Raw genomic sequence first — 13,667 nt, 5'->3', positions numbered from 1 at the left:
CATTGTGAGTGTCTGAGTTGTACTGTATAATCTCAAAAAAAAATAACTCCAAATGAAGGGAGTATCGAAATTCTTCCTCAATCTTAGATATGAGAGTTATCTGCTAAGGTCCTAATACCTTAGATCTATTTTCCTCTTTCTAACAATCAGGAAGTAATAGTGTATCCTATAAAATTGAAATATCAAGATTACCTAGACCGGGAAACATCTTGCACATCAACCTTGAAGATGATGTTAGACAATGACCTAGGTTCGTCTAGCCTTACATACTATTCTTTTTGAACTGAGTGATAAACCTAGAGCAAAGATAAATATGCGTGTTGTGACAGAACTGCTAAATTAAAACTCTAAATTAAGCGTAATGACCATCATTTGAACACATCTGGCGCATTAGCTTTGTCGGGTACCATGATTAGGGACACCCTAATCGTGATACTAAAATCACTCTGAAAAAACACAAACACGTGTTAAGGCAACTGGGCCCACGAAAGCCCACGGCCTCCTTCCAATCTGGAAGAAAGTAAAGGACTCAAAGAAGCCCAGCATGCGGCCCATTCGCACCCCTCTCGGGCCCGCGGGACAATCTCCGCCTCGCTCGAGGGCTCCCATCGGGACCCTCGACTGCACCCCGCATCTCCGCCTCGCTCGAGGGTAGCGAATCTACCCTCGAGCGGACAAATCATCTCCGCCTCGCTCGAGGGCAGCGAACCCCCTCGAGCAGGTAGCTCAACTCCGCCTCGCTCGAGGCCACCCCTCGGCGCAAGGGACAAACGGCCCTGCCGCTCAACCGCCCGTCGTACGGAGGCATTGAATGCCAACCACTCCTCCACAGTGCTCAGAACAGACGGCGTCAAGCCGCCATTCCCCACAGTGGCAGTGACCGGAGTCCCATCCGCCAACTCCGGTCACTGCTCTGCCATTCCGGACGCTGTGGCAGCACTGTGAGAACTGCGATGCGGGACGAGACGCGCTCGGCATTGTTCTAGTACTATTCCGCCAACTCCGGCCGACCGGACTCCACCTCATCACATGTATGGCCCCGGACCACCCTCCTGCTTGGGAAGGGGTCCGGCGACGCCACGTGCCCCGCCACCGCTGGAGCACGCAGGGCCCTGACCTGCAGGGCCCCACGGAACGCCACATCTGAAGGACTGAACATCCTATAGTGACGACCATGCCGCCTGCTTGAGTTGGCAGGACGTCGGCGCAATCTCCGCAAGACCACGGACGACTGCCAAGCCCGACGCCATGCCCCACAGTATACTTTTTATAGTGTTCGACCACTGCACCCCCGCGATTCGGGGGAAGACGACGACTTTCACGTTCCCCTACTCATGTACTCCGCCCCTCCTTATAACTATAAAAGGAGGAGGCGGGCTTCCTTTAGGGGGGGCGTTCTGGACATCAGCAACCACGGTCACCTACACTCGCGATCATCGTTACATTCTCAGCACCACTGAGCACTCACCACAACCAACTCCTCTTCTAGCAGAGACTTTGGAGCCTCCCTCCCTCTCTTGCCTCGCTTGTACCCCCTACTACAAGCACTCCGGGCGCAAGATAATACAGTGCTCTCACACACCCTCTTGCTGGACGTACGGCCCCGTGGCCGGAACCAGGATAAACCCGTGCATTAATGTGTTGCCACTTGCATCAACATCTGGGACGAGGAAACACGCATCATTTACTAGTTGGGATCCGGACCCCCGGGTCGGGACGCCGATAGTTCGCTCGCCAGGTAGGGGCACACTGCGTGACATTTTCTCTTTTGTTCCCATTTGATCTCCAGGGATGGTGGGCAGATCCAACCCATACCCCATTGGCATCTCGGATCCGCTCCCAGCAGGATTCGTGATCTGGTTCGGGAGTCTCGAGTTCAGAGCAACCGGCAACGGTTACCTCATGCAGCTCCTCTCGCCCAGACGCAACCCCGTCACTCCGACTTCACCAGACCAGCGCAACAGGTGCTCAGGCCACCGTTCGCGACAAGCACGCGCGGAGCAGCGCCGCGCGGCATGCCACAGCTCCCCCACGTGGGTTGAGGTTGGCATGTCCCAACTCAGCATCGCGCCCAACGGGGCCACCGCTTCGTCATCACGTGCCTCGGCGTCATCTGCGCCAGCACCATCAGCTGCTGCAGCACCAGTGCCTCCCAGGGGGGCTCGACCTCGCCGTCGCCTTTCCCCTTCGGGATGCACAACGCTGCCACCTACGCCTCTTCAATCAACACTAACTTCACCGAGTATGAGGATCTGCCAGGTCATCATCTTCTGTCGATCCGCAACCTCATCGCATCGTCTCCCGACGAATCCTACCCCGAGACGGCGAGCTCAATCGCCGACGACGCCAACTTCTTCATGAACAACTTCACGGCCGAGGAGGCCGAGGACTACTCCGGGGTTCGCGACCCCGACGCATTCCGCTCGTTCCAGCTCGTGACGGCCTATTGCCTCACCTGCTCTGAGGACTCCAGCGAGGGGGATTATGATCCCGCCCGGGAGTGTTTCATGGCCGACCTTGCGGACGAGCAAAACGATAACGCCCCGGGCGACGACAAGGACGGCGGGGCGGACGCACAGGCGAACCAACCAGTGGTGTCGCCTGCGGCCCCTTCTTTTTCGTCAAGCTCGGCGGCGCGGCAAGCCCAGCTGGCACAGCTCAAAGAGCTTCAAGCTAAGCTCGACGAGCAGCGCCGGCAGACACAGGAGCTATGCACCGCACTCGAGCAGCAGCGCACCGCGCGTGGTGCACATGCCCAGGCGGCGGCGCGCTTTGCCCGGGAGCGCATTCTGGCCGACGACAACGTCGACAAATCTCCAGAACTGAAAATGGCCGGCGAAAAACTCGTCGCTGCGGCATACCTACTCCAAGCCATGCCCGAGACATCAACACCTTCGGGCCGCAACCTGCGCCGCGAGGCACAGGCACTCATCGAGCAAGCTGTCGTGCAGCAAGCCGAGAGCTCTGCGTCTCGTATGCGCTCGAAAGCCACAGAGCAGCCCGGTGGGACTGCGCACCAGGACCACGAGGCTTCGGTGCACACTCCACCAGCAGCGAAGGGCAAGGCAGCCGTGATGCCCGGTGCGAAGGCACCCTCAGTGCACGACCGCATCGGAAGGCCTCCCGCGAGGGAGCGGCTCCACGACCCACGCGAGCACGCTGAAGACGGCGACGCCCGCTACATTGTCGGCGGCAGGAAGTACACCCCTCGACGGGGTGGATGTTTCGATCCCGAGCACGACAGGGGTGAGTCACCGGAGCCTCCGGGCACCCGGGTGTTCAGCCTGGAGATTCGAACTGCTTCTTTTCCCCCCGCGCTTTCGACAACCCACCACCCTCGTCAAGTACTCGAGCGAGACCGATCCTGCGGTCTGGCTCAATGATTACCGCCTAGCGTGCCAACTAGGCGGTGCGACGGAAGACGCGGTCATCATCCGAAACCTCCCTCTTCACCTCGCTGATGCCACACGAACGTGGCTCGAGCACTTGCCTGCGGACCAGATCAACAACTGGGCCGACTTAGTCAAGATCTTCGTGGGCAACTTCCAGGGCACATACGTGCGCCCTGGGAACTCTTGGGACCTCAAAGGGTGTCGCCAGAAGCCCAACGAGTCCCTGCGCGACTACGTGCGACGCTTCTCCAAGCAATGCACCGAGCTCCCCAGCATCACCCACATCGAGGTCATCAACGCCTTCCTCGAGGGTACGACATGCAGGAACCTGGCGCCCGAGCTTGCAAGAAGCCGACCCACCAACACGAATGAGTTGTTCGATGCCGCCACCAACTACGCCGCCGGCGAGGAGGCTGTTGGTGCCATCTTCGATGATAAGCCGAGCAAGCGCAAGGACGATGCGCCCGCGGAGGGCAGCAACGTCAAGCCCAACACCCCCGCCAAGAAACAGAAGCGGGGGAGGAAGGGAAAGAAGCCAGTCCCACCGAACCAGCGCGGATCGGGGCGGGCAGAGGACTCCGAGGAGGCCTTCGCTGCCGCCCCGGACCGCAAAGGACCTCGAGGCGGTGGCGGCCTGTTCGATGACATGCTTAAGAAGCCGTGTCCTTACCACAAGGGCTCGGTCAATCACACCCTCGAGCAGTGTGAGATGCTCAAGAAGTACTACAACCGTGTCGCGCACCGTGACGAGGATAAAAAGAAGGATGCTGGCGACAAAGGTGGAGATGACGAGTTCCCCCCAGTGGAGAACACCTTCTTCATCTTTGGAGGACCAACGATGAACATGACCTCTCGGCAGCGCAAGCGTGAGCGCCGGGAAGTTTTCTCCATCACCAAGGCCACGCCATCCTACCTCGACTGGTCGAAGGACACTATTTCCTTTGGCCGCGAGGATCACCCCGACTACGTCCTGCATCCGGGACGATATCCACTCGTTGTCGACCCTATCATCGGCAACACCCGCTTCTCCAAGGTGCTCATGGACGGAGGCAGCAGCCTAAACATCATGTACGCCCACACCTTGGAGCTCATGGGGATTGTATTGAACAAGCTTCGCCCCAGCAAGTTGCCATTTCATGGCGTTGCGCCGGGGAAGCGAGTCTAACCCCTCGGCCAGATCGATATGCCTGTCTGCTTCGGCACGACAGCCAACTTCCGCAAGGAAGTACTCACCTTTGAGGTGGTGGGGTTTCGGGGATACTATCATGCCATCCTTGGGCATCCCTGCTACGCCAAGTTCATGGTCATCCCCAACTACACCTACCTCAAGGCTGAAGATGCCGGGTCCGAAGGGCGTCATCACCGTCGGCTCTTCGTTCGAGCATGCCTACGAGTGCGACGTCTAGTGCGTTGAGCACGCGGGGGCTCAAGCGGAGGACGAGGCCCTCGCTGCCACCCTCGACAAAATGGCAAGCGAGGCCTTGGACTCCACGCACCGACATGCGGGAAGCTTCGAGCCTGCCGAGGGTATCAAGAAGGTGCCCCTTGACCCGAGCCACCCCGACAACAAGGCGTTATAGATCAGCGCCACCCTCGACAGCAAATAGGAAGTGGTGCTCGTCGACTTTCTCCGCGCCAACGCAGACATCTTTGCGGGGAGCCCCTCGAATATGCCTGGCATACCGAGGGAGGTCGCCGAGCACTCCATTGATATCCGACCCAACTCCAAGCCGGTGAAGCAACACCTGTGACGCTTCGACGAGCTCAAGCGCCGGGCGATTGGCGAGGAGTTGCAGAAACTTCTGGCGGCCGGGTTCATCAAGGAGGTATTCCATCCCGAGTGGCTAGCTAATCCTGTATTAATGAAGAAAAAGAGTGGAAACTGGAGGATGTGTGTAGATTACACTAGCTCAAATAAAGCATGTCCGAAGGTTCCCTTTCTTTTGTCACGAATTGATCAGATTGTAGATTCTACTGCGGGGTGTGAACTTTTATCCTTTCTTGATGCTTACTCCGGTTACCATCAAATCAAGATGAAAGAGTCCGACCAGCTCGCGACTTCTTTTATCACTCCTTTCGGCATGTACTGCTACGTCACGATGCCCTTTGGCCTCAGAAACGCCGGAGCTACGTATCAGCGGTGTATGCTCCACGTTTTCGGAGACCATCTCGGGCGCAACATAGAAGCATATGTCGACGATATCGTTGTAAAATCCAGGAAGGCGGACGACCTGGTTGCCGATCTCAGAATCACATTCGATTGCCTACGGGCCAAAGGGGTAAAACTCAACCCCGAGAAGTGCGTGTTCGGGGTGCCTCGAGGCATGCTCTTGGGTTTCATTGTCTCCCAGCGGGGCATCGAACCCAACCCTGACAAAGTCTCGGCCATCACTCGGATGGGACCGATCCGAGACCTAAAGGGGGTACAGAGGGTCATGGGATGCCTAGCGTCCCTCAGCCGGTTCATCTCGCGTCTCGGCGAGAAAGGCTTACCCCTGTATCGACTCTTGAGGAAAACCGAGCGATTCACGTGGACTCCCGAAGCCCAAGAAGCCCTCGACAGGCTGAAGGCATCACTCACTCACGCCCCCATTCTCACACCACCCACGGACGGCGAGCCCCTCTTTCTGTACGTAGCCGCGATGACCCAAGTGGTCAGCGCGGTGGTCGTTGTCGAAAGACAAGAGGAGGGCCATGCTCTGTCCGTCCAACGGCCGGTGTACTACATCAGTGAGGTGTTGTCTGAAACTAAGACACGCTATCCGCAGATTCAGAAGCTGCTCTACGCAGTGGTTTTGGCTCGGCGCAAGCTGCGCCACTACTTTGAGGCCCATCCCGTCACCGTGGTCTCGTCTTTCCCCTTGGGAGAGATAGTCCGCAACCGAGAAGCCGAGGGTAGAATTGCCAAATGGTCTGTGGAGCTGATGGGAGAAACTCTCACCTACGCCCCCCGCAAAGCGATCAAGTCCCAAATCTTGGCTGACTTCGTGGCTGAGTGGACGGACACTCAGCTACCCCCACCACAAATCCAGGCCGAATGCTGGACCATGTTCTTCGATGGGTCGGTGATGAAAACCGGCGCCGGTGCCGGCCTCCTCTTCATCTCACCCCTCGGAGAACACATGCGGTACGTGATACATTTGCATTTCCCTGCGTCTAACAATATGGCGGAGTATGAGGCCCTCCTCAGTGGCCTCCGCATCGCCATCGAGCTCGGCATCAAACGCCTCGACGTGCGCGGTGACTCTCAACTCGTCATCGACCAAGTAATGAAAGAGTCTAGCTGCCACGACCCGAAGATGGAGGCATACTGCAATGCAGTGCGCCGCCTCGAAGACAAGTTCGACGGCCTAGAACTCAATCATGTCCCGCGCAAGTACAACGAGGATGCCGACGAACTAGCCAAGATTGCGTCAGGGCGGACCACCGTCCCCCCAAACATCTTTGCTCGCGACATCACCAATTCTTCCGTCGAATTCAAGGATCCGTCAGAGCCGGGACCCTCGTCTGCCGGGCCCTCCGACGGGAACCCCCCGGCGGACGAGGCAGAACCCATGGACATTGACTTCGGGACCACCTCCGCGGACAAGGCCGAAGCAATGGAAGTCGACGAGGCCCCCACCTCGCAAGATTGGCTCGCCCAGTGCCTTGACTGGATGATTCGAGGGGTCCTACCCTCGAACCGCGCTCAGGCACGGCGCCTCGCCAGGTGGGCCAAGTCCTTCATTCTAATCGACAGCGAGCTATACAAGCGCAGTCCTTCGAGAGTCCTGCAGCGATGCATTCCTATCCCTAAAGGCAAGGAGCTGATCCGCGACATCCACGCTGGCGTCTGCGGCCACCATGCCGCGCCATGTACCCTCATGGGTAACGCATTTCGGCAAGGTTTCTACTGGCCCACCGCGGTCGCCGACGCCACCGACGCTCGAAAAATGCACTTCCCCGCACACGTTCTGCAGACCATCCCCATTACATGGCCTTTCGCTGTGTGGGGGCTGGACCTCGTCGGTCCGCTGCAGAAGGCGCCCGCGGGCTTCACCCACTTGCTGGTGGCAGTCGACAAATTCTCCAAGTGGATCGAGGCTGGACCCATTGGCAAGATCAAATCCGAGCAAGCGGTTCTATTCTTCACCGACATCGTCTTCAGGTTCAGGGTCCCGAACTCGATCATCACCGACAACGGCACCCAGTTCACAGGAAAAAAGTTCTTGGCGTTCTGCGACAGTTTCCATATACGTGTGGACTGGTCGGCTGTGGCGCACCCACAGACGAACGGGCAAGTGGAGCGTGCCAATGGAATGATCCTCCAGGGACTGAAGCCAAGGATCTTCAACAAGCTGAACAAGTTTGGCCGGAGGTGGCTCACGGAGCTACCCTCAGTCATTTGGAGCCTGAGGACGACCCCAAGCAGAGCCACGGGCTTTACCCCGTTCTTCCTCGTCTATGGCGCCGAGGCCATACTCCCCACGGACTTGGAGTACGGGTCGCCAAGGCTCAAGACATACCAAGAGTAGCAGAACCAGCGAGCCCGCGAGGACTCGCTGGACCAAGTGGACGAGGCTCGAGACGTGGCACTCCTACATTCTGCGCGCTACCAGCAGTCTTTAAGAAGATACCAAGCGCAGAGAGTCCGGCGCCGAGACCTCAACAAAGGGGACTTGGTGCTGAGACTTCGACAGGACAACAAGGGCCGCCACAACCTCTCACCGCCATGGGAAGGACCGTACATAATCGCCGAGGTGCTCAAACCCGGCACGTACAAGCTGGCGAACGAAAACAGCGAAGTCCTCACCAACGCTTGGAACATACAACAGCTACGTCGCTTCTATCCTTAGAATTCCGAGCTATTTGTACATCGCTTGTACTCACATTTTTAATTTCCCGAAATAATAAAGAATTACACTTTACTTGTTTATTTTTGGGAACCTTCCGGACCCTCGAAGGCTCGGATGCGCACGAACACTGAGGTACGCCTGGCTTTACCCTCGGCAAAGCCAAGCCTCCCTCGGGGGCTACTACGGGGGGAACCCCCGAACGTCCCCAAAAATCGCCAATGTTTTTTCGAAATATTTCCGTCTCGCCCCTAAGCTTCTCGTATCCTTGGAAAAAATGGGTGTAAGGCATAAGCAACTACGGTATGGGGCCGGCCGAGTCGTGGGGCCGCCTACGCCTCCGGCATACGGCACCCCCTCACCACCCCACGCCTACGTTGCTTATGAACGCGTAATTCCTCGCAGAAGTTTATCTAAGTCGCATACCAGAACACGGAAATAAAGTAAAGAAAACGAAGGCTCGAACGCACAAGGCCTCGATGGGCCACACAGTCGATTCAGAGAAAACGAATTTCTTATATTTATAAGCACGATTACAAAGTACGATTACAACAAACGCTAATCTATTACATGGGCTTCGAGGCCCAGACTTCCTACAGGCTACCATCCCCCCTTGTGGGTCTTCTGTGGCGTCGAATTCGGCGATGGGAGGGATGTCTGCTTCGAGCTTCCCGGCGAGGATTGTGGCAAACTCCTCTGCGGCTGTGTCGGCATCGTCCATAATGGCCGACGCGGTGTCCGCATCAGCGTCATCGGGAACGACGTACCACGACGACACCCTCTGGAGATCCATGAGGTAGTGTGTCGAGGCCACGGCGAGGGCCCGCAGGACACCGAGGCGGAATGTGCTCTTGGCATGTTCGGCAATCTGACCGCCTAGCGCTCGCAGACGGTTGATCACCGAACTGCCCGAGACGGCACTCTCCCCCTCGAGTTCTTGGCACACGCTCACGGCGGTTTGCTCCAGCTCGGCGAACTCCACTTGCGCCGCCGTGAGTGCGGTGTGGACTGCTTCTTTCGCCGCGGACTCATCTGCCACCTTCTGCCTCAGCTCTGAGCAAAGGAAATCAACATAAGCTACGAAAAGAAACAAACCAACGAAAACTCGAAGGTACTTACCCGTCATACTCTTTTGCGCCTCTTCCCTCTGGACTCGGGAGGCCTCTTCGAGCGAGGACAAGGAGTCTTCCTTCTCCTTAAGGACGGTCCCCACGATCTGGAGGGCCACCTCCTTCTCCTCGAGGGCCTCACCCTTTTCCTGGAGGGTCCCGGTGAGCGTGACAACGGTCACCTCCTTGCGGAGGAGCTCGGTCTCCTGCTGCTCGAGCGCTGTTCTGAGGCGCCGCAGCTCGGCGCTTTGCGCCTCGGCTTCCCGAGCCTTCTCCTCGAGTGCCGTCGGGAGGCGTTGCAGCTCGACAGCCTGCGCCTCGGCCTCCCGAGCCTTCTGCTCTGCCAAGGCCCTCTGGACGTCCCGCTGACCGGTTGCCCGCACCAAACCCTCCTCCAGCGCCTGCTGACGTGCTCCCAAATCCGCCATTTTAGTGTTGGCTTCGATGTTCTTGTGCACTAGCTCGGCGTTGTGCTGCCCAAGCTGGCTCATCTGGGAGTACATCCGGGTCATCTCGGCGCACTTTTCGCGAGAGATTTCCCTCAGTCGCTGCAAGTGGGAGGGCGTTGGTAAAAGCACGTTAAAGCCAAATTGAATCCGGGCAATCTTCAGGGGAAAGTATTTACCTTGCTGACCTAGTAATCCGTCCCCTGATGGAGCTGGAAGGCGCGGTCGAGGGCTTGTAAGATCTCGCGACCGACGTCGAGCTGCAAGTTCCAGGCCTCCTCCTCTTCTTGCTCTTTGCGGAGGAACTCCGAGGGGAGCCCGGACGGGATGATCGCCCCGTGTTGAGTCCCCTCGGACGTCCCCGCCTCGAGCACATCCGCGCTGGCCGATGCGAACTTGGCGATGTGCACGGCGGCGCTTGCCGCAGCAGCAGGGTCGATGTCCATCGAATCCCCGTATTCCTCGCTACTGTCCGGCAGCTGCACCACCGGCACCATGCTCCCTTGCGTCGTTGGCACCACCGCAACGATACCCTCATCCCGGGCCTCGGTGGTGTGGCAGAACCGCCCGACATAAACCGGCTTAAGTGCGCTAACCATCGTTGCAAAGGCAATTAGGCTTAACTCGCACAGCAGACGGAGCACATCGGAGGTCCGTCGGGTAAATTCCCGATAAAACCACTTAAACCTGGATCGAGCAAAGCAGCATAACTCACGCGAAGGCGAGTCCAGAGATTGCAACACTACACCATAAAGTACAACATAGAGAGTTTAACATAATTTTTAGGATTACAAACCAAGTTCCACACTTAACAAAGTGCTTTGTAAAGCCAACATAAAAGAAGTTCACCAAAGTCCTTTATTTTAGCAGAAAGTAAACACGGGAACTAACGACAATAGGGGTGTTACGATGAAGCCCGATTCATGACATCACTCGATCTTGTCATCATTGGCCGGGGACGTATCCCATTCCACGGACCAACCAGGTGGGAGAGTGCAAAGCCAGGTCAAACTGGCAAACATGTCTTCAAAAGTATCTCCTGAAACAGAATGAGCCACAAGCAAGGCTGAGTATACTAATACTCAGCAAGGCTTACCCGACTGAGGGTATACTTAGCCCACTATCTAAACATGCAAGGCTTTTGGCTTGAGGGGTTTGTTTTGCCGAAAAGCAGTAAAGAGAAGATCCTTAATTGCAGGTTTTAGTTTTCAGGTTCTAGTTCAATTAACCATTCTAGGTGAGTATCTATCCAATAGCATACATGGTGAAAATAATTATCTTTTATCATCCAATCAATCATATTCATCATCCTCATCTTTCACTTCTTACTCTATGTGATAGAAGGGTTAAGCAGTCCCAAACCGTGGGAAGCGGACGATTCGAATCGATTTTGTTAACCTTGCAAGGCAGACCTAAACACAAATCACGTGGTTACTCCCAGAGTCACACGTGCAACATTTCCCCTTTCTTTCAGGGTTGTGGATCAGGGTCACCGTCCTCGACTACAGAGTACGACGACTCTGCACCCGCATGTGCACGCATGAGAAACGACGTTCAAAGAAGGTGAAAGTAAAGTCTACTTGCCAGTTCAATCAGGTACTTATGCTTACCGATTACCATATTTCTCGGCATGTGATTAGTACGTTCAAACGCTTAACCACCACTACCACACACCGCGGCCTTATCAACTTTCACTAAACAGATGGGGCATCACAAGTACCACAGCCCCGACCATAGACCTTATAGTTGCAGTATGCAGTAAACATCCAACTCCTATAATTCTCGCGAGTGACATGAAATCACTCGACTTCTACCGAACTATTAGCATAGCCAACTAACGACCTACACATACTAGTGTTCAAGCATAGGTATCTAGGATCATGCAACTAAGGTTCCAATCAACTCCTGTAACTTAATTGCACAAGTAGCTAGTAACAATAATAAGTTGCATAAATTTAAAATAGTAGGACATGCTTCGGGGCTTGCCTTCCTGGGCGTAACTAGTTCTGGGCTCTTCCGAAATCGGGTTCGGGTCTTCAGTGGCTTCAGTTAGATTCACTTGAGCTTCACGCTGCTCACTCTCGGACTCTGGCACCAGCTCGTATGTTCCGTCAGCGAGAGTAGTAGTATCTATATGAAATGCACATGGGTGAGTTGTTGTGATGATAACAACTTATAACTTGCTTCACTATAAAGTTGTAATGCAAACAAAACCCGAAGTTAAAGAGTGAAACACTTTCATTCATATTTTACTAGGCAATTGTTTATAGAGTAAAATCTAATATGTTTTAGTTCATAAAAGAATCTAGGGTTGAGTTTCAACACTTCATAAATTTGAAATAATTTCAACAACTACAACATTTACATAAATTAAAATACAACACTTTTGAATCTCAAATTTTTACAGAGGGATCCACATACGATTCTAAACACTCTTTAAATTTATCAGAATTTTTCTAGACATAAAACATGAGTAATAAAATTGACAAAATTAACTCACATATAACAAGTCTAATTAGTACAGAGAGTTACAAAATGTTTTTAGCTCTCAAATTTTGTATGCTAGCTCATCTTCTGAAAACTGGGCCATGGTAAAATTTTCAGATTTTTCTAGATGCAACAACTATTTATAACAATTTAGCACCATTTTTAAGGATTAAAACACATAGCTAGCTACACAAATCTAAAAATAATTAAACTTGGACAGTAGTGTTCATTTAGCATTGCAAGTACACAGAAAAAGTTTCAAACATATATCTATATGAGAACATCTAGAAATAAAAAGTAAGTTATTCCACTAGATCTAGTCAAGACTAGGGTTTCATCTAATTATAGGTGCTAACTGGTGCTCAAATTTTTTACACAACACTAAGCATGGCATGGACAAGCTACCAGCCAAAAATCACCTATAGATGCTAAGTAGATCCCCTAGAATAATTATAGTCTATGAAATTTAATCTTTTCCTAGATTAAAATATATACAGAAAATAAACATAAGCATGTAATGAAAGTTGTAGATCTAGTAACAAGGAACTCAGATCAATTGAGTTTGCATTTTTCCGATTTTTCTACAAATTTATATCTAATTTACAAGTTCACTGCTTTGAAAAACAAAAAGGAAAAAGTTTTCTTTTTGCGCAGGGGCCCCTGGAAGGAAAAATTTCCTCGCAAATAAGCCCCTGGCCGGACTTGGAGACAGGGGAGGCGGCGGGCGGCCGGATTCCGGCGCCTACGGCGGCCGGCGGCGAGGGGGAATAGGGGGAGGAGCAAGAGAGCGGCGAGAGCAACCTATAGATGGTCTTGGACGGGGTTGGGGAGGCCGTCTTGGGGGTTCTCCACGGAGCAGAGCTCCGGAGGTGGCGGTTGGCAGCGGCGGCGGCGGTGCGGCGGGCCTGGGCAGCGGCGAGCGGGTTGGGGAGCACCGGTGGATGTCAAAGAAGCTCTCTGCGAGGTTTGTTGGGCGCGAGGAAGGGTGGAGGAGGGAGCTCCGCGGCGGCCTAAGGGGCGGCGGCGGCCATGGTGGCGGCGGCGGCCGTTCCCGGCAAAAGGGGCATGCGGGGCTTGGCGCTCGCGCTCAGGAAGGAAGGAGAGAAGGGTGAGGGCGTTGTGGAGCTCGCGGGAAGGGTCTAGGCGGTCAAGGTCGCGGGACGGGTCGAGGCGCGGTCGGCCGGGTGGTCACGACGTCGCCGTGGCGGTTCGGCGGCCATCCTCGTCTTGCTTGCAGGGATCGGCGATGCGTGGCGAGGCCGAGAAGCTTCAGAGAGAAACCAGGGCGGAGCGGGCTGGGGGCGCGGCGAGGGCGCGGCACGTGGCCGGCGGCCTCAGCTCGGCACGGCGCCAAATAGGGGAGGGAGAGAGAACAGAGAGAGTAGAGAGAGAGAGAGAGAG

Source organism: Panicum virgatum, chromosome 5K (assembly GCF_016808335.1).
Source record: "Panicum virgatum strain AP13 chromosome 5K, P.virgatum_v5, whole genome shotgun sequence".
NCBI lineage: Eukaryota > Viridiplantae > Streptophyta > Magnoliopsida > Poales > Poaceae > Panicum > Panicum virgatum.
Note: the sequence above shows the minus strand (reverse complement) of the source record.